The 21,850-nt window shown below is 34.3% G+C and overlaps 1 long non-coding RNA gene across 6 annotated transcripts; it reads right to left on the bottom strand.

Moving 5' to 3' along the window:
• Positions 1–381: 381 nt before the first annotated feature.
• Positions 382–20,509, bottom strand: LOC149566584 (uncharacterized). Of its 6 annotated transcripts, none has more exons than XR_016362231.1 (3): positions 20,160–20,495; positions 19,656–19,721; positions 382–793 (listed from the first exon to the last, which is right to left on the bottom strand). It is a non-coding gene; the product is annotated as an uncharacterized LOC149566584 (long non-coding RNA). The 6 variants fall into 6 exon arrangements; XR_016362227.1 differs by lacking the exon at positions 382–793 and adding an exon at positions 9,245–9,686 and having other exon boundaries at positions 20,160–20,406; XR_016362228.1 differs by lacking the exon at positions 382–793 and adding an exon at positions 11,558–11,953 and having other exon boundaries at positions 20,160–20,498.
• Positions 20,510–21,850: the final 1,341 nt, after the last annotated feature.

Consider the following 21,850-nt stretch of genomic DNA (forward strand, 5'->3'; position numbering starts at 1 on the left):
ATACCCTTTTGTTTTTGTTTTCAATTGTTTTGGCAATGTTGACCTTTGTTTCTTTTTCCCAGCTTCACAAATCCAAGGCTGAGTCATTTTTTAAAATAATATCATATTGTATTATTGAATTGTACTTTTACATTAAATTTTTTAACATCTATTATAGTTTTTAAATAATTTAATTGTATATCATACAATATTATTGAACATATTTAATGAAATAATATATTAGTATACTATCATTATAATTAATATTTATTTTATAATTATCATTACAATTAACTTATCAAAATAAATTTAATTTTTAATTTTTACAATTGCATATCAGGAAAAAAAGAAAGAATTTTACAAGGATCCGAATGTCACTTAGTACGAAAGAAACCATCAACCTGAACTAAACTACCCAACCATATATAAGGAAAAAAAAATAGCCTTTAGGTTGTCACAAAGAGTTCAAGTAACTAGTACAAAGCTACAAAACATAAGTTTGGAACATCATTTTGGAGATCATTCCTCCTCCTCTTCATCACTGGAGGCTGAGGTAGTGAATCACATAGGGAAAGGACATAAAGAACATAGGTGGAGCATCTTTCTCTGATTAATGTCTTTTCCAGGCACCCCCCTCTTTGATCTTTTGGATTAGCTGCAATAAAGGAACATTATACTCATCCAAGAGGTTGCTCCTTTCCTTTTTCTTTATGGTGGTAAATTTGTAGTGAAGGTCTTTTTTAGTCAACAACTCTTTAACTTCTGCCATGAACTATCGGAATTAGTACTCTTCAAGCTTGAATATAGCAATTACCTACACAACAATGTCAGCAAATATGAGTCTCCTCAGATACTTAGTAAGGTTTCTATCTTTATCTTGAAAAAGGTTATTATTCCTAAGCTTCCAAAGAGACCAGAGTATAAATGAAGAAAGGATAGTAAAAAACACATTAAGACTTTTGCTGCTAAAACAAATTTTGCCATGAATAATATTATCAATAAAGAAATTAGGATCCAAAACATAACCAAATAGATTCCAAATATCGTGGGCAAAGGAGCATTGAAAGAAAACATGTATCATAGATTCAGGTTGCAAGAAGACATAATAGATATTGGTGTCCCCTCCTGGATTTTTAAAAGGCAATTTGTGCAGCAACATTCTCCAAAGAAAGTAGATATTTTTTGGTTCAATAGGTTGAGCCCAAAGATGGATAAGGATTTTTTGCCAATCGACGTGGGTAAGATAAAGATTCCAACAAGTACTTAGGTGGTCAAGGATGATAGTATTGGACGAAAGGATGGAGTAAATATATTTGGTCTTGACCAAGTGCAAGGGGGAAGAGTTAGGCCATCTCACGAGAATTGTACAAGAGTCTGGGGAGCAACATTCCATTTTGACTCTTGAAGCTTCAAGAGCACACTTGACCATACAAAAGGTTCTCCTTTGGGATTCCTGTAGTGAATATCTTGTTTTTAATTCCTGATAGTCCAAAAGACTCCCATCTGAAGGTCTTTATACCAGCTTTATTCCATTTCTTGGTTGAGCATCCTTGTAGCAAGGCTAGAGGCTTGAGTTTTTTTTTTCAGGTTCACCAAATGGAACTACTGCCACACTAGATGTTCCCAATTTCTTATATCTGAATGGTACCAAGCAAAGGCCTCCCCTTTTCCCAACTCTTCCAGAGTGATTTGAACACATTGGAGCCCGCCACCACTATTTTGCATTCCAAAGCAAGGAGGTCCAATGCATCCAAATTACTCCAAAATTTAGCTTCACATGGGTGCCCTTTGCTAAGATTATGCCTGATAAGGATTTTCCAAGGTTTATCTCCTTGTGTTTCTTTAGCAATCCATTTGACTACTAAGACTATGCCTTATGTTCTCAAGTCCTTCAATCCAAGCCCACCCAGTTCTTTTCTTTTTGTGCACCTATCCCACCTAACAACATGAGATTTACATGTTCCTTTTCCATTAGGCCAAAGGAAGTCTTGAATGATCTTTTGGAAAAATTCAAATTGACTAACATTGAAGAGCCAAGCTAAGGAGAAGAAAATTGAGTAAGAAAAGAGGACTTTTTGATTAACCTGTATTCTTCTAGCCATAAATAAATAGAATGAATTCCATTTGTCGATTTTATTACTTATTTTCTCTCTAATCCAATTCTACATGTCATTAATATTGGGGTTAATGGAAAATGGAATACCTAGATATTTCACAACATGATTGGTCCACCCTAGTTAATACCATATTTGTTGTACCAAGGAGGAGGATTTGAGTTCCACCCCACCAGGATAGATTTAGAGATGGATATTTTACTTCCTGAGGCTCCATGTAAAAAGTCTAGTTTAGTCATTAGGTGATTCATATTGGACTCTTCAAGGTGGAAAAGATTGGTAGTATCATCCACAAATTGGATATTAGAAATCTCAACCCTATTTGGTAGAGAGGGACCTGAAGCCTTAGGGGACAGAGAGTTATCTCTAAGTAGACAGTGTAAAGATTCTGCAGCTATCACAAATAATGTTGGGTTAAGTGCCATCCTTTCCTAATAGATCTTGATAGTTCAAAGCAATCTATTCTAACACCATTAACCTCTATAACAATATTAACGTCCTTCAAAAGAATGCCAAAAGCTTCTAGAAATCCAAGGGCTCTCAACATCAAAAAAATAAACCCCCATTCCATTCGGTCGTATGCCTTCTCATATCTATCAGTAACATCCCAATATCTTATCTTGAATACTTGGCTTAGTCCATGGTTTCCCAACAAGTTAGAAGATTCTCTAGGATATATCTACCTTCGATAAATCTTGTCTGTGTTTGGCTAATAATCTTAGGGAGAATAAGAACTATCCTAAAAGCCAAAATCTTAGCTAGGATTTTGAATGACACATTCAAGAGTGTAATCATTCTCCAATTTTTAATCAGAGTTTTGTCACCTCCCTTAGGGATTAGCTTAATGAGACCTACATTGATGTTCTGCCCCATAGATCCTTTCTCCAAAGTAAATAGGTATAGTTCTTGTAGGATGTGGCTAATCAATTTTGTGTTTATCTTGAAGAATTCTACTGGGAGTCCATATGGTCCTAGAGCTTTCTCTTTAATCAGAGTGGAGATGGCATCTTGGATCTCAACTAGAGAGATAGGAACTTCCAGCGGGGAAGCATCCAGTTCTGAAATTTTTTTAGGGATAATGGATTAAATCTTATCCCTTGCATTTTTCATATCATCCCCAACATCTTCTGAGGAGAAAAAGAGTTTATAGTATCTTGAATTTTTTTGGTTTGAAGTTTCATTAGGTCATGCTACAATGACAATCTGAGAAGATCGTTGCATAGAATAGTTTAGTTCAAATTGTTCCCTGCAACTCTCAGCTGTTTTTTTTATGGAACCATACAAAAAAGGCAGGTGGTCAACAACTCCCCGTATAGAATTGTAGGCCATAAAAAATGCAACACTTTCTGCTTCTTAGCATAACCCCTATAGAACTATAGGCTAGTCTCAACAACTTGAGGGTTGGAGGGTTGACTCTGAAGAGAGGCCTCAGCTGATTGAAAAGAGTTAACCAAGGAGAGTTCCAAGGCTCTGCTATCCTTGGATTTTTTTTGTCAACAATTTTGAACAATTTCTGCCTAGTGTTAATAGTTTGGTTCCATCTCATGATGGGGTCCTCATGCTTGCAAATGTTAGAGTTGTACCATTATACAATCTTGTTGCTACAAGGACATCTTGGACTTGCACTAATGAGGCATTGATTACAAAGGCCTTGGGAGCTTTGAAATTGGATTGGGGGTAACCAAGTTTGAAGATCTCAACCAAAATAGGGTGATGATTAGAGAGAGAACATGGTAGGACTAGGATGTGATTATTGTCAGGAGGCTAACTTGTGATTATTGAGAGAGAACCAGAAGAGCTGTTCATTTTCTATCCATTCAAATTTTAGGCCATCTAACTTGTCTTGAGGTCTCTCCACCATATTGAAATCACTAGCAACATCCATGGGATATTGGGTAGAGAAGTTAACCATTGCCATTGAATTCTATGTAATTTTTCATTAGGGGCATAGACTAAGTAGATGCCAAACTCACAATTGTCAATCTTAAGAGAGACCCATGAAGCTCTCTTGCAGGGTGAGTTCCCCCACTTGCCAATTTTCTTCCTCTGTGTATGGTAGTACCCCCCTTCCCTTTTGGATGCTTGGTTAGGAAAGTAGCAACATCTTTCCATATGCATTTTACAGCAATTTCAAGGGCAAAGTCTACCGCCTTGACTTCTTGAATTAGGATGACATCAATATTTTTCATCCACTTTAGGAATCTCTTGACAATATACTTTTGGTCAAAGGATTCTAGACCTCTGACATTCCAAGATGCTAGTTTCAGTTTGTCCATAGGAATGATTATTTGTCAGTATCCATTAGGGTTTGAAACCCCTTGAAACATCCTGACATTTTAGTTCTAGCCATCTTGAAGCCCTTAGTATTTCCACTCAAATGGGGGGCCTCCCCCTTTTCCTCCTAACTACTTCTCCATTATCCATGATGTGAGGATCATTTTTCCTTGATTTTCTCTTATCTTTACTTGTTTTTGCATAGAAAAAAAAAGTGTCATCTTCCCCATTATCCTCTATTTTGGAGCATTTCCACAATCCAACCTCTGGAGTGACAATAGACTACAACTCTTCTGACAAGAAATTGTCCCCTTAAGGAGGCTGGAAGGAGCATGTCACACCACCATCAAGTTTAGAGATAACATTCCTGTTCTCACCAGGAAATAGGGTTTCAAAGGCGGCTGGGATAACAATGACAGTATAGTCATTAAGCCTTTCCAATCAATTAAGCAATCCATCTCATTGATAATAGGAACTTCACAAGCCAAACTCTTTGGATTCTCTGGTCCACGCTCAACACTAGGGGTAATTGACAAAGGTGATACAACCTCTTCTTTGCTCCAAGTTGGAATGGAGAAAAGCTTCACAATAGGGGAGGATGAGTCCTTGACAACATTTTTTGCCCTATGTTTTAGATAGTGCAAGACTAATTGTTGAGCATTCAATGGTCGAGAGAAGCCAAGAGGGGAATTTAGGTCAAGCCCAAAGTTGAAAGATTGGACTTTTGGCAAAGTTGAAAGGTCCTCTAAGGAGGTCTGTATTTTCAATAATATGGGGTCTATTTGACGGTTTAACAAACCAGTCTTTCAATGCATCCAAATTGGCTCTAAGCATGTCAATATCTTTCAACCATTGAGAAGCCTGAGGATCAAGGGAGATTTGGGTGGAATCTTTTGGGGCCTGGGTGATAATAGACTTGAGTTTAGGAGGCGATCTAGGGGGAGCCAAAGAAGGATGGTTCGTGGAATTTTTTTTGACAAGAAGATATGCCTTCATTTTATGTCCTTCCCTTCTACATAAATAACAGGAACCAAGCCCTTCCATGTAAGTAATATGGCACCAAACGAGTGAAATTTCATCATCAATGTAGATTTTTCCTGGGGCATCGATGTCAGGCAAGATGAAAACCAAAATTTTAATATCTGCATTGGGGATTAGGGTATTAGAACAATCAATCTTAAGGACCTTACCAAAAGGCTCAAGTAGTTGCGAAATGAAATTCCAAACATGGGGGGGGAGATTGCTAATTGTTATCCATCTTGGGCTGGCTAGGGCCAAAACTTCATCGTTGAATGAGTCGATAAACCCTGGCAATGCCCTAAATTCTGCATTACCTACTTTCCATAATTGTTTATCTACAACAACTTTTTGGGATTCAAGTTGCAGAATATCACAATAAACAATCCTCTCTATAACATTCGACAGAAGAAGTGGTGCCCTAACTTATGACCCCAAACTCTTTAAAAACAATCTTTTAGGAAATTTCTTGAAGGTAAATTAATAGGATCCATTGCGGCAAAGAATATAGTAGTGTTCTTTAATCTATTATTTTCCTTAACTCCATTTTCATTTGGTTGTTAGGTTTAATAACAAGGTAGGGTAAAGAAGTATCCTTACATCCATCTCCATTTCAGGTAGGTTGAAGGGTCGAGTTCAAGTCATCTCTAATGAACTTTGCATAAACTGGGACATGTTGGATTCGTTGAAGTGCTTGTTTGGAAAAGACTACTCCTCCCCCAACCTAGTTTGTTGCGCCTCTTTGTGTTTTCCATGACAAGCAACATCACAGTTGTAAGAAGTGGAGTGATTGAGAGAAACGGTATGGTTGGCACTTGAATTTGCAAGGGACTTGGCATTATGGTGATTAAATGTCGTTGAAATTAATTACCTGAGGCGGTTTGCTTTCTCAACTCTTGGAGAAGTTGAGATCATTAATTGGTGGTACAAGGGAAATTAATGAGAGCTCTACAATCATTGGGTTGTAGAGCCCTCTCCCTCCAACTTTTTTTCCTACTCTTTTCAATTTTTTAATTATACAAATAGTATTATATTATAAATAAAAATTAATATTATTATATTATAATTAAAAATTATAACAAATTAAAATTAATTCATTTAAAATTTAATAATAAATATAATTAAATTTATAAATATAATTAAAATTAAGAGGCAAGTATTAAGCTATTCTATGACACTTTTTTATATTTAAAATTAAAGAAGAACAAATAATACGGAAGAAAAATTTATTTTATGTTTCAAAATTCTATACATATTTACCTAAATCAATGTGGCCTTTTAAATCATTCTTTCTATTCTTTTTGTATCAACTCCTCATTTTAGGGATATCTTAAATGGGCTATTGAAAAGGAAAATAAAAGAGCATGCATTTGTTTTAAGCACTTTACCTTATATCATTTGTGGATTATCTATTCTTAAAATAATAAATTAGAACACCGTGTTCCTACTCAATAGGGAAAGGGGAAATGGACTCCACCTCTCGTTGAACCACCCACTTTTCTCATTTACGTTACTTCTCTTTTTTTTGAAATATTAAGCATGGTTCTTAATTTTATTTTATTAGTATTTAGTTATGTTTGCTTGATTATATGTTATTGTTGTTTAAATTATATTTATGTTAACTTGATATTATTATTTAGTAATTATTATACTTAGATTTAAATTATTAGTTAAATTATGTGTGATATAGTGTTGGTAATGTAAACTTAGGACTCCACCTCTCGTTGAACCACCCACTTTTCTCATTTACGTTACTTTTTTTTTTAAATATTACGCATGGTTCTTAATTTTATTTTATTACTATTTAGTTATGTTTGCTTGATTATATGTTATTGTTGTTTAAATTATATTTATGTTATTAAATTATGTGTGATATAGTGTTGGTAATGTAAACTTAGGACTCCACCTCTCGTTGAACCACCCACTTTTTTCATTTACGTTACTTTTTTTTAAAATATTACGCATGGTTCTTAATTTTATTTTATTACTATTTAGTTATGTTTGCTTGATTATATGTTATTGTTGTTTAAATTATATTTATGTTAACTTGATATTATTATTTAGTAATTATTATACTTAGATTTAAATTATTAGTTAAATTATGTGTGATTATACTTAGGTTAACATAGGAAGTTGGTTTTGATGAAATATTATCTATTTTCCAATGAGATATTATGTCAGGTATTTGTATTATTCATATACAAAATATTCATTGATTAGATTGTTATGATATTCTCTTTTAATAATGGAGGCAGTATTTTCATTGGTAAGCAAATTTTACCATTAAACACATCCAATGACTTAAATTAAACTTTGAAAAACTATTTTTTGAAACCATGTGATTGAAATTTATGTGTTCCTTTATGTTTTTGTTTGCAATCTTGGGATATCTTTTTTGTGATGATTTTCTTTGTGAATTGATTATTGGCCAAATTAAGATGTACACTAAAGGCGTATGTTGGAATTTCTATATGATGATTTATTTGACCAGATGTCATGATATACTTTATGTTGCAAACTGGGATTTATGTTTATGAGATCTATTTTGTTGTGTGCATTTATGATGATTTAGGTTTGAGAACCAATATTATTTTTGAATTGCCTATCATAGAACCAAATTTGACCTTTTGTTGTTTTTGTAGTTTCAAACAATTGTGGTTTGTGATCTTCTAAGTGCGCGTCTATGAGAGTGGCTTACAATAGGGGTTTGGGACTCGAAGTGGTCAATATCAAGGTTACCCATTGTAAGTTGAGTAACAAGTGATAAAATCATAATTAAAGTCTTGCCTTAATCATGTCTTGAGATGAATTAAAAAGAAGTTGAAAATATTGTCTCACCCATGCCTTGAGTGCTTATGTAGGCTAATGATGAGAATAGTTTGTCATTGTGCTTTTGACATTTGGCACTTGGTTTGGAATTGGACGTTCTTTCAATGAATGTATTTCTTTGATTTTGATACTTGTCTTGTACTTAGTCTCTGGATGTTGACTTTGATATGTGAGATTGGTTTTGTTTGTCTTTTAGACTCTAGTAATCTTTCTTCATCACTAGTTTGTATACCCTTAAGCTAGATCTAGCTATCAAGATTCCTTGCCTAGGATTGATTTATGATTTGATTATCTTTGCGGATCAATCGTTATCTTCCCTGCACTATCAGTGGTCCCTAATTAGGTGGCCACGAAGTCAAGAAGTGGTGACTTCTTACCATTGTGGTCCCCCACAAATTGAGCTACACTATGAGAGTGGTCCTTGATTAGGTGGCCATGAAGTCAAGAAGTGGTGACTTCTTACCATTGTGTTTCCCCACAAATTGAGACATCATGGAGACTTCTACTCATTTGATGTATCTGTCTTTTATTTGAGATTCCACAAGATCTTGCATGGCATTTTGATGTACTCACATTTATTATTGTATACCCTACAACATATGAACTGGATGATGTTATCTAGATGTAATTTATCATATCAAATGATCTTATGTACGTTATTCTAAAATCTAAAATCATGTACATGTGATTTACTTATAATGTACTCACATTTATTATTGTATACCCTACAACATATGAACTGGATGATGTTATCTAGATGTAATTTATCATATCAAATGATCTTATGTACGTTATTCTAAAATCTAAAATCATGTACATGTGATTCACTTATAATTATGTACATTGTACTTAAAAGACTTGAAACTTCTTAAACATGACAAAATGAAAGAACCGTTGAAATCTATATTGTAATTAGATAAGTGTAATTTTCAATGTTTAGATTTTTTACTTCAACATTGTTAACTTAATGTCATTTAAACTTTCAAGAAAAAATTTGCGTTCCCGTACAAGGTGTTCAATATACACATATATACACTAAATTGTTGATAATGTCTAATAAATAATAATCATATGAAACCACCAATCTTCATACTAGCGTGTTTTCTTATAAAGAGATCCAATTAGACTATATACCGATACTAACTATATTGCATTGCCGATTAGTATTAACAACCGTGTTTTATGAACGGGTGATGTCCATCATCACCGATCATATGGCAGTTGTCGTAACTGTGATTGGTGATGCCAATAGAGATTGAAAGTCGTTAGAGGCAAACCCCCAATGTGTATCGATACATCTGTGTAAAATACAAATCGTAACAATAACGACTGCTTTAATAAGATCGGTGCATTTGTTATGATTGAAAGGGCACGCCCAATATATGGAAATGGCCCTGCGTGGATAAAAACCACGTAGAATCACGCCCCACATGAGACGCGACTCCTCTTTTCTATATAAATATATTAAGACCTCTGCATATGAAAAAATATTTACAACACACAATATTAGTACATCTGCAATGATCTACATTCTAAGGCTGTTTTTATTGAAAAGTAAATTTTAGATTATATTTTCTCTATATCACAGTGAATATATTAATATAAATCTGTAAAGAGAAAACTCGTGTCAGTGGAAATATAACACAGTAAATAAAATATAAAATTCAGAAGGTATTATATCTGAACTAATTTCCTTAACAGAACAGAAATAAAAGTACTATTAAAGCATATACAAGATTCCCTATATAAGGAAATTCCCACGAAGAAGTTCAAAGATGCCACCCTTCATACAATTTACTACTCACATGTATATTTCTTCAGTAATGACCATAATCCCTGATGATTTTCATTGACAGATGCTTCCATTTATACTCTTCAATATAATCAGATTTAGACTTTTAGTTAACCTCTTTAATAATCCCCTTTAGTTATCCCAGAGTTAACCTCTTTAATAATCTGAGAGGATGTTATAACGTATTCCACAAGCTAACCAATCAACCCAATTCAGGCATCTCAGCCCCTGCCAAATGAGTTTCGCGAGCAAATCAGCTACTCCATAACCTCGTATACATTGTGGATCGTACTAGTGTGGTCCTAGGCACATAGAATTCAACCCTGATTGTATTGTAACATCTTGATCTAACGCAACTTAACTGAATCAGGATAGGGTAACAAATGGACTCATTAAAGAAGCTAATCATTTGAGCCCTCAAAAGACCAGAGTTTCATGCATCAAAAGAAGCTACTCAACAATCTCAAAAATCAGAATATCATGGCCCTAGGCATAAACCACTAGAGCCACATTGTATCCTAGCGTTCAGCCATTTTTACATTAGCTTTCCTCCAAAGCATGATAGGTTAACAGAAGTGGTAGGAAGACTACCAAAAATATTTGTACACTTCATTACATACTTGCAGCTCACCTTCGATGTATGATCCAAACAGGAGCTGATCTTCGATGATACACCACTCTAATTCCTAATTGTCTTTAGCATGCTTGCCATTGATCAAGTTCCTACTACTTAATCTAAACATCAAATATCAAAACTGGAAAAGAAAGTCCTAAAATAAGTACCATGCATTTGCCAAAGGTAGTTACAATCGTAAATGAAACAAATGAAATGTAGTTGTTTGAGAGTGCTCTTGGAAATCTTCATGGACTCTTAATCATGTCTATTAATATAATGTGCTACCAAGGCCAAATTAGCCAAATTATTGCTGGCCTATAAATAATGAAAGCATTAGATATCTAACAGTTCATAGAACCATAAAGCAGCAATATATGTATTATATAACACTACTAAGCTTTTCGAGCAAGTCATGTGCATAACACTATTAAACTGGGTGAATTTATTGTAGGGTTTCACCTTGAAAGAATTTGTTCCCATAATGCCTAGATGATAACCATTAACAAAACATGTGAATTCAATTATCACGTCAGAATTTGTTCCCATAATAATGCCTAGATGATGAACATTAACAAAACAAGTGAAGTCATTGAATTGCAACTTTATTATGCATAAACAGATACAAGAATTCAAACAAACCCTATATTGGTATTGCCATATCCACGTGGCTTTGTTTTTCTTGAAATAACAAGTTCAATAATTTGAAATTTTATAGTTGCATGGCATAAATAATAAGACAAATATAAAGAATTTGTTTTATTGATGACAAACAAACACCATAGCCTTAATACGAGAATTTGTTTGAATAATTAGTCTGTAGCCTTATAATAAGGACTGAAGAATATCATCAACCGCAACTTAGTAATTTTATATAGATCATTTTTGTCAGACTTTCTTTTGTTAAATCCAGCAGTTCATGGCAGATAACAAAAAAGATGAAGTTGAAAAGAGAAATATATTTCAATTTAAACTTCAACTTCAAAACATAACCCAAAAAAATTGCCTCACGGAAATTATTATCACGGGTTACAACAAAAAAAGAAACTACAGTTATTTTGCAACAATCACAAACAGAAAAAAAAAGTCATGCCGCATGATACTTGAGAATCTGCAAGACTTTTCAAAATTTGTACCACCCCCACCCCACCAGTTAAATTGGATGGTATATCAACCCATCTAATCGTCTGCTTGCGGCAAAATTGTGTGCACACGTAAGCCAAACTGGTCATAGAGAGCTTAAATCCAAAATACAGATAACACACAGATCAGACCTTGCATTTACACATCAAAGTTCTAGTAACTGCAATGCTTCAAATAAGATGGTGAATGTAGCTGCAAGCATCATGAAAAGCACGCACACTCAATCCAATGGTCCAGAGTACACAAAGTATACATACCCATTGTACAAATAATTCATGTGACAGAAAACCAAAATAAATGCAAACCAATGCAACCAATTTCCTTCCGAAGATGCAAAAATGCAACTGGGAAACTTTTATTCAGAAGGTAAAAGAACTTGTACAATACAATGGAATAAGACTCGACCCAGGATGTGAGCAATTCATTACATCACTTAGACTGGGTTCATGAATAAGGAGGGTAAAGTTACCTGCAAAATATGATAAAGGTGTTAGGCTCACTTTGCCAGTATTTAAACAAAAGCTTCCTTTAGAAAAAACAATCAATGCAGAATTCAAATGAAGCAGTCTCTTCTTGCAGAGATTTTAACTCTTCAGAAGAACACACACATCGAACAACAGGAATTTTGTATGGACTTCAAAAAGAATTGAGAATGTTTAACAATGATCCAAAAACACAACAAGAGATCTCAACATGCTAGCAGAGTCTTGCCGTTTAAAACTGTAAGAGTTAACACTGCATTCCACGTAATATTTCCCATGGAACCTCATCTTCCCACCTTTTTCCTTTCGTTCTTTAGAATTGGGGATAATTTTGTCCATTTTTTAACTTATCTCAGTGATGCTCTGCTCTTCTGCTTGAAGTGTTGTTAAACTTCATAAGAAAAAACTCTACACTTTCAATTCATCTTCAAGTTCAACGTTGTTCTACATAAGTTGTGGAGAAAATGGAATAGATAAGCTTATGTAAATTGAAGTCGGATTGCTTTTTTTACCAATGCATATAAAGATTGAATTTTAGAAGGAAAGTAGAGTATCATTTTTCTTTTATATTTTTAATTAATGCTAGGGGATTTCAGAAATATGATTTGAAACTTATTTTAATTAAATTTAATATAAATACATACATGCATGCATACATACATACATACATATAATACATACATACACACATATATGTACGAATATATACATATGTATATGTATATATATTTGTATATATACATACATACACACATATATGTATATATATTTGTATGTATGTGTGTATATATATTTGTATATATACATACATACACACGTGTGTGTGTCTATGTATGTATGTATAGATACAGACATCTTTTTTAAGGTGCTTATTACATCTTAGCACAACAGAAAAATTGATCCAGCTGCATACATATTCCAGAATCCAAATAATAAAACAATAAAACTCACTCAACCCGTGCTAAGTGACTTACCTCAAGATCCTGCACAAAAATAATGCAGACCAAGAAAAATGAGCAGAGTTCGCAAGAAATTTTACAAAAACATATCATAGCAGATATTTTTAAAAAGAAACGAGCCATAACCCAGTTAAATTGGTCTAGTTGCTGATTAGCTGGGTTGATTACAAATTCCTGTAGAACTGTCATCAGATTAGGTACAATTAAACAAACAATCAGCTGCTCCCAGCTAGCTGGATCAAATACAGTTTTCCAAGGTGATAAAATTGCATATGCAGATGCTCCAATTGTATGGCAGTTATGAAGTGCATTCCCCAACTTATAATGAATGGTTGGATATAAAGGCTCCATATGCTGGCCCAACAATGGAAGCCAAGGATGTAACCATGCATGTATTGGCACAATCTCCCTACAAGGATCCCAAGTATCTACTGCTGCTGTTAATTTGGGCATCACTACATGATCTAGAATGTTACGAAGTACTGAAGCCAGTAGTAACTTCTCCTATGTCTCCAGAAAATGTAGCATAGGTTTAGGGTCCCTTAGCTCCCAGATATTTGTAGCAGCTATTCTCATTGCTGGAAGAATAACTTCAGTGAAGAGTTGAGTGTAAAGAGTTGAAGAAGCAAATTTTGCTTATGTGTAAATGCCATAATCATGAGGCTCATTCCCTTGCAGAAGCCTCTGCCACAATGACATTACCTCTAAACCATGCAAAGGATGTTGAAGTGGTTCCCAACCTTGAAACACTCTTATAAGCAATGGCAAATCAAATGCAGATGCAATACATGACAAATTGCACAACTTGTAGTCCTCATGATATTTGGACTGTAAATTCTCAAAGACACTTGCAAGTGATTCCAATGTCATAGTACCTACCGCAACACTTTCCTGGATTCTATCCAGTGCTCCCATAATATCCTCTATGTTGTCTAGCTGTTGTTTCTACCATGCAGTCTCTTTCTAAAGTTGCTTCTTCTCCTTCTGGTATATTGCTACAGACTCTCTCTCATGCCTTAAATTCTGATTAAACTTCAGAATATCTGCCTCTACCATATCTAAAATCAACTCCACATTGTGTTGTAACTCTGGCATAGGTGTGTGATCCTCAATAGCTTTCATTTCAGCATTCAAATTTTCAAGTTTCCTCTTCATTATGGGTCCGTTTGGCTGTGGGAATAGGAATAGCTATTCTGGAATAGAAAATGGCGATACATATTCCTATTCTCTGTTTGGTTCAGCCAAAATTTGATGGGGAATTAGCGGACCCAAAAATTTATATTTTCTAAAATAAATAAAACTGGAATATGAATATGTATTCCAATTCCACCTAATTGGGTGGAATTGCAAAGCCTCATCTTTAGGCCAAAATTGGAATACGTATTCCTATTTCATTTCGTATTCCAATTCTGATTTGGTGCATCCAAACAAAGAATTCAAAATTTTAAGAATTTACATATGCCTATTCCACTTGTATTCCCATTGCCAAACAGGCCCTATAAGTTTGGTTTATCAATGATTTCCTCCAGTTCGATTACGGGGCATCTCAACTAGCTGCTCCAATGATGCAATCACCCATCTATCTACAAATTGTGCAAGCACTTGTTGTTTTACAGAATCTAGATGGATGCTGACAGTTCCAAAGCCATAAACCTGAAGACCATTATGTGTGCGTCCCACTTTAGGGAAAAATTGGATGTCATGTTCTTGTGCATATGTTTCAATCACTTACTTCAAACTCAACTAAGGTGCACCCATGGAATAGAAAATGAAAACATTTTTCTAATTTCCTATTCCTATTCCAGCAACCATTCAAACTCAACTAAGGTGCACCCATGGAATAGAAAATGAAAACATTTTTCTAATTTCCTATTCCTATTCCAGCAACCAAACGGGCCCTTGCTGACAACACCCATTCATGTATGCACACATTCTCCCTCTTGGGCTTTTGAAATACATGATATGCATTGTACATGCATGCATATATACATATATACACATATATAATACATACATATACAAATACATACACATACATATATACATATATGTACATGTACCTACATATTACATGCATACATATATAGCACATGTACAAATTCATACACATACATATATACATATACATACACGTACATACATATATATATATATATATATATATATATGCATACATATATACATACATACATATATATACACATACATAGACAAACATATATATCCCCATATACATATATACACACATGTATATCCATTTTGTGCCTACCCTACGATTATGGCTTTCCATACATCAAGACCACAGTTCTTTGAGGCATCATGTTCAAAATGGTATACATGCATATATATACACATATAATAGAAAATGGAAAACATATTTCAAATTTCCTATTCCTATTCCAGCAACCAAACGGGCCCTTAAACAACACACATGTACGCATGCATTCTCTCTAAGCCTTTTGAAATACGTCATATGCATTGTGCATGCATGTTTGCACATGTATACCCATTTTGTGCCTACACTACAATTATGGCATTCCATGAGACCACATTTCTTTAAGGCATTTTGTTAAACATGATATGCATGCATGTATATCCATTTTGTGCCTACCCTACAATTATGGCATTCCATACATCAAGATAACATTTCTTTGAGGCATTATGTTAAAAATGGTATACATGCAAATATATATATATATATATATATATATATATATACTACACATACATACATACATAAACATACATACACATATATACATATCCATACACATACATACATACACACATATACATATCCATACACATACATACATACACACATATACATATACATACACACACATATGCGTACACATACATATACGCACATAATGTAATAAATGACTATATATGTATGTATGTATTCAGGAGTCAATAAATATTTTGTCTCTTGATGTGCCCTTATGATCTATGTCTCTGCAGTGATCTTTTTCAGTGGAGAAGGAAGAAAGAGAAAACGAAAAGAAAGGGTCTTGTATACAGTGTAGTACAAGTGGCTTACATTACAACCAACTTAGTGGCCAGCAGGAGGCTAGGTCAGTCAGTAGCAGGGGTAATAGTACTAACTATACCATACCATACTGTGTAAAGGCAGACTATACCATGATCATAAATAATAGATGATATAAATATTTAAATATATAAAAGAATTTATATTATATTATTCATAAACTAAATATATTTTGACAATAAATATTTTTCTTCAAACATAAAATGGAAGGCATTTTGACCAAACCCTCATAAAAAATTCACATGACAAGTAGGGATGACTGTCAAATTCCAGGCACGTCCACACCTTATTCCAACGCAATCATTTTAGCATAGGCAGTGAGAGTGCTGGCAAAGGTTGTGGAATTTAGCATTGCAGCTAGCAATTGCATTTGCTTGAATATAAACACACATACACACACAGACATGACATATACATGTGCATACATATATGTACATATCTATATATGTATGTATGCATGAAATTGAATGCACATGCATTTACATTGCTTTTTCTAACTTTTTAAAAAATTAACTAAGTCCTCTCCTCCGTATGGAAGTGCATTTTCGTGGCTGTATAGACATTGCCCATGTATATAGTATATAAATATATACATATATACAACATGCATGTCCATATACATATACATATAGATATACATGTTGGGGAATTTAACATTACAGCTGGCAATTGCATTTACTTGAATATATTATATAAACACACATGCATACAAACACATTATATATACATGTGCATATATATTAACATATATGTGTACATATCTATATATGTATGTATGCATGAAATTGAATGCACATGTACATAGTATATACATATATACAACATGCATGTCCATATACATACATTCATAGTACATACATACATACATACATATATGTGTGTGTGTGTGCGCGCATATTTGCGAGCAGTTTACATGCATGTTTGCTAATATAAAAAAGTCATATTATATTATTCAAAAATTAAATATTTTTGGACAACAAATATTTTTCTTAAATGAAAGGCATTGAAATGACCAAACCATCATAAAAAAAATTCATGACAGGTAGTGGTGACCCTCAACTTCTAGGCGTGTCCATAACTTCTTCCAAAGCTCTCATTTTGGCATAGGCAGCAAGGATGCTGGCACGGTTGTTGAATTCAGCTGTGCACCTGCCAAGAGCATTTGCTTGAATATAAACACACACATGCTATATAGGTAGATCTTAAAATATTGAAGTTCTAGAGCTACTAAATTCTTGCACTCAAAAGACAATTTTTGCAGTCTCTTAAAAGAAAAATTGGATGCCAGTTAAAATTGGTCTTTGGGCATGAGGTTAAGAATGTTGCAAACTGCCTGAAAGTTGTTTTCAGCAGTGAGAGATAGGTTTATTGGTGACAGCTGCAGCAAAATTTAGCATATCAGCTTAATATACCCACACATGTACACGCTTTGATGGTTGTCCATACGCTGCTCCAAAGCTTCCATGTTGGCACAAGTGGGCAAAATTCCAGGAAAGGTTGCAGAATTTGGCTTCCGAATGGCCTGGCAGGAAGGATCTTGTCAAAGGGTACATACAAGCATATATACGCATTGATGGATGCCCTAATACAATTCCAAATCTTCCATATTTGCACAAGTGGGGAAGATTCTAGCAAAGGTTGTTTTGAGGGAGGGTGGGGGACAACAAGGAGCATGTTTCCAGGATGTTTCCTAAAGGAAGAAAAATTGGGGACAGTAGGGGATGACAGTACTAAGTATTCAAATTATAATATCATATACGTGTGTATAAAATGTATGTATGTAAGTGTGTGTGTATGTAAGTGTAAGTAAGTACATATGTATGTATGTATGTTATCATGTCTATGCACATATAGACTAGCAATTGCATCTTTGTGTTAGATGGGTGTGCCAAAAAGGTGTAGTCGGAAACTGGCCTATTTTTGTACACATTTGTGCAGAGACTATACACTACACATCCACTTATGACTCAAATGAAACCTCAGATTAAGCAGATAATCAAGTCCCATTATCGACAGGCTCATGTTATGTTTCCACTAAATGGAGATGGATATGGATGTTGTACTTAGCTTCCATGTTTTGTTACACAAAATGCTAAGTTACCAGATTCTCTCCAGCAACCCTCAAAGTCTGGTTTGATTCTGTACAAAGTCTGGTCCTTGTCAAATTCTCTTTCAGAGCAACAAATTTGACGCAAGCGAATTTTGAAGAATTTGCTGCCCAGCAATCAAACCTAGACTGAATTTGGTCTCGATACATTTTTTTGACTTTTTTTTTTTTTGATGAATATTCCTTTTCTATTAATAAATTTTTAGACTTTTTATAAGTGTTATTTTTGCCTAATTTTCTATTCAATCCACTCAGGCCACTAAAAAGACCAAAAAAGACTGCTTACATGACATTTATGCATTTGTGAATGAAAATGAAAACTTGCTTATAGATGAAATCCAAATTGACAATAGGTGACATTGAAATTGACAATTATAAAGGAATGTCTTTTAAAATAGATATGATATCTTTGAATTCAAAGCTTAAAAATCCTGGTTAGAAATCCTCCAACCAATACAAAATAAAAATTCAAATAACTATAACTGCACTTATCTTTTGACAATTCCTTTCATTCTCAAACTGCACCCTTGATATGGAAATATGTTCCATGCATGTGACCAAGCAAGTTTATCATGTTGTATGTATGGCTAAATGATGCAATTAATATCCTACTGAACTTAAACATAGACATGGTGGTGTATTTTGCTACGTTGCTTTACTATTAGCATAGTGATGTATGAACTTATTTGTTGTTGCATATATCTACAAAAACATACATATTTAAAAAACACATATATTTTTGTAGGGATGAACCTGAAACGAATCCGAACAAACCCGCATCTGTACCAGAATCCGAACTAGCAACTTAGATTAAATGTGACAATTTGATGATTGCACCTGGCTCTACGTATTTTACTTTGAAATAGATAACAATGAGGCTGGGGATGGGAGTTGTCCTTAGCTTCCACATTTTACTTTTACTTCTATTTTTATTACACAACTGCCTAGGGCTTTCATACACACACAGATACATACGAACGCATACGAACGCATACATACCCCTCGCATACACATACAAATAGTGACAAATACAAACACACCCATAAAACCCTCAAAATTATACATGTATACATATATGAAAAGAAATTTAATTCCTTCATGAGTCATAATGGAACAATTTTTTTCATCCAGTGAATAGTAAACGATTGAAATGCTGTTATTTATAGTCCAAGCCAGGGCCAAAAAAATATAGGATAAATGCATGTTGCGAATTATAAATGGGAAAGGAGATGAATTTGTTTAGATACTGTCAAACTTCATAGCCTAAGTAAAGATTCACAAAGAAAATCCTTACCTGCCACTCGGGACCGCTGTGGCAGCAGTGCTCAGGGTTCCTATTATAAGCAGCACGACCATAACCCTAACAACACACAAAAATATGTGTTTGAATTGGTGTTCATTCTTGGAAAAAATAAAATCACATAAACCTAAATTTGAAATAAAAATTATCCACACATTTACTATAGTTTTTTTCAGAAGAGCATCTCAAAACTGAAACCGATAGTAAACACTGATTACACACAAAAAAAATGTCTCGATTACATGCACTATTACTAAAACATGAAGTCCCTAATTGAATATAGCATGTGAAACGACGTCCACTTAGAAAGCAAAATCCACCAGTGTAATAAGAAAAGGGTTGGCATTTAAGAAAGGGTTAACAGAACGAGCTTCCTCCAGCTAAACAGATAAAAGACAACGTAGGGTTAACAGCTAAATTGAGTCGTAATGAAAGAGTTTGAATTTAAAAAGCAAACATTGAAACAGCGAAACGTAGAAATACAAATATATCCCTCACATTTTGCGTTTCCTCCGGTGCTTGCTCTCCCGATCATTACCGGCCTCGTCAATCTGGTCCGAAAACGATGAATAAGAAATATCTAGTGTTAATAGGTGCAGACACATGCTACTTCTACTCGCATGCAAAATCCTGTACAACACATTAATGATGCACACTTCAGATGTCGCGCTCAGACAGGTGTTGGTCCATGCAATGGCTTCGAAATACCGCGTGTAAGCTCATAAAGGGTCATGGATTAGTGACATTAATGGGTGTACTTTAGTTTAATAGGTAAGGGTCCGTTTGGTTATGACACGAATTGGCTTTTTCAAAATCAGGATTTGAAAATTTTTGTTGGGTTCGTTTCAAAATTGGCAAAATGGAATTAGAATATTGGGCTTTCAATTTTGTCTCAAAATCAGGGTTTTTGACTTCCTACTTGCAAGTAAGAATTGAAAATCAAAATTTGGTTATGTTTTTTGAGGAGTGTAAAAATGTGTCTTCACATGCATCTTTGACTTCCTACTAGCAAGTAAGAATTGAAAATCAAAATTTGGTTATGTTTTTTGAGGAGTGTAAAAATGTGTCTTCACATGCATTTTTTGAGTGAAATAAAAGTTCAAGTAAAATTTCAAAAATAGGAATAAAGATTTGCAAAACATTGATTTGGCAAAACCAAGATTTGTAGAAACCCTAATTTCTACAATTCCGCAAACCAAATGGACTAATGAATTGATGGCATTATTGGTGTAGTTCTTAATTCTTGAGGATTAGATGAAAATTAACACTATTCTATAGAAATAATAATAATAATGAGGGGCGCAAGCGCCAAAGCTCATGTTTTAGTGTGGTGGGTTTTGGGTAAAAGTTGAGTGAAGTTGTACAATTTATTTATATAAATTATTATTATTATGCGAGAAATGAATACTATTATATTATATATTATAGTTTATAAATTTTGACATTAAATTAAATCAATAAAAATCTTCAAAATGATATATTGATAAGTGTAGAGGTCATTTAAAAGTTGAGCAAGGTTTGAACTCAATTATATTTATTTTAATATTTTTTAATGGACATCTCATGTTCAATCTAGTGTTTTTAGAAATTCTTATGAAAGGTTAATATTTTTAATTTGGTTGTCTTAAATATTGCAATATTATTTGGAACTGCGATTGAATGGCGAGCGTCGGGCATCTAAGATGCTTCTCGAGCTAGGGCATTTATGCCCTAGCTCTGTCTGGTTATTCCTAGTGCTGTGGAGGTGGGAGATTGGTGGTTGCAGGGTGTGGAGTGGGTGGCTCTTCCTACTAGGTCATGGAATAAGCCAGATTTTTAGTTGTTGAGCGTTGAGTCACACAGGTGGTGTATTTCGACTGTTGTTTATTCTATGCTGCGTGTGGAAAGTAAAGACTATGGTTTGTTGATCAGCTTGGCCGAGGCATTGGCTTGTTCTCCTTTGTGTGGAACGAGTGGATTGCTGGTGAGGTTTGGAATTGGGAGGAGAGTAGATTTAGGGTGGGGGAAGACCCCTTTTTCCCATTGTTTAGTAGTAAAAATGGAGGATGCCAAGGGTGGGATGGCTGTGAGTAGCCCCCAATTGGATTTTCAAGTGGCTTTAGGCCCTAAGGTTCCAAATCAAGGGATGAAGACCTTTGACAAGAACTTGTTTGTTTCGAAATCTGGAACTATTGATTTGGGGTTATTGA

The sequence above is a fragment of the Cupressus sempervirens genome, chromosome 3 (assembly GCF_028749045.1).
Source record: "Cupressus sempervirens isolate cs-2001-9-10 chromosome 3, ASM2874904v1, whole genome shotgun sequence".
Taxonomy (NCBI): Eukaryota; Viridiplantae; Streptophyta; class Pinopsida; order Cupressales; family Cupressaceae; genus Cupressus; species Cupressus sempervirens.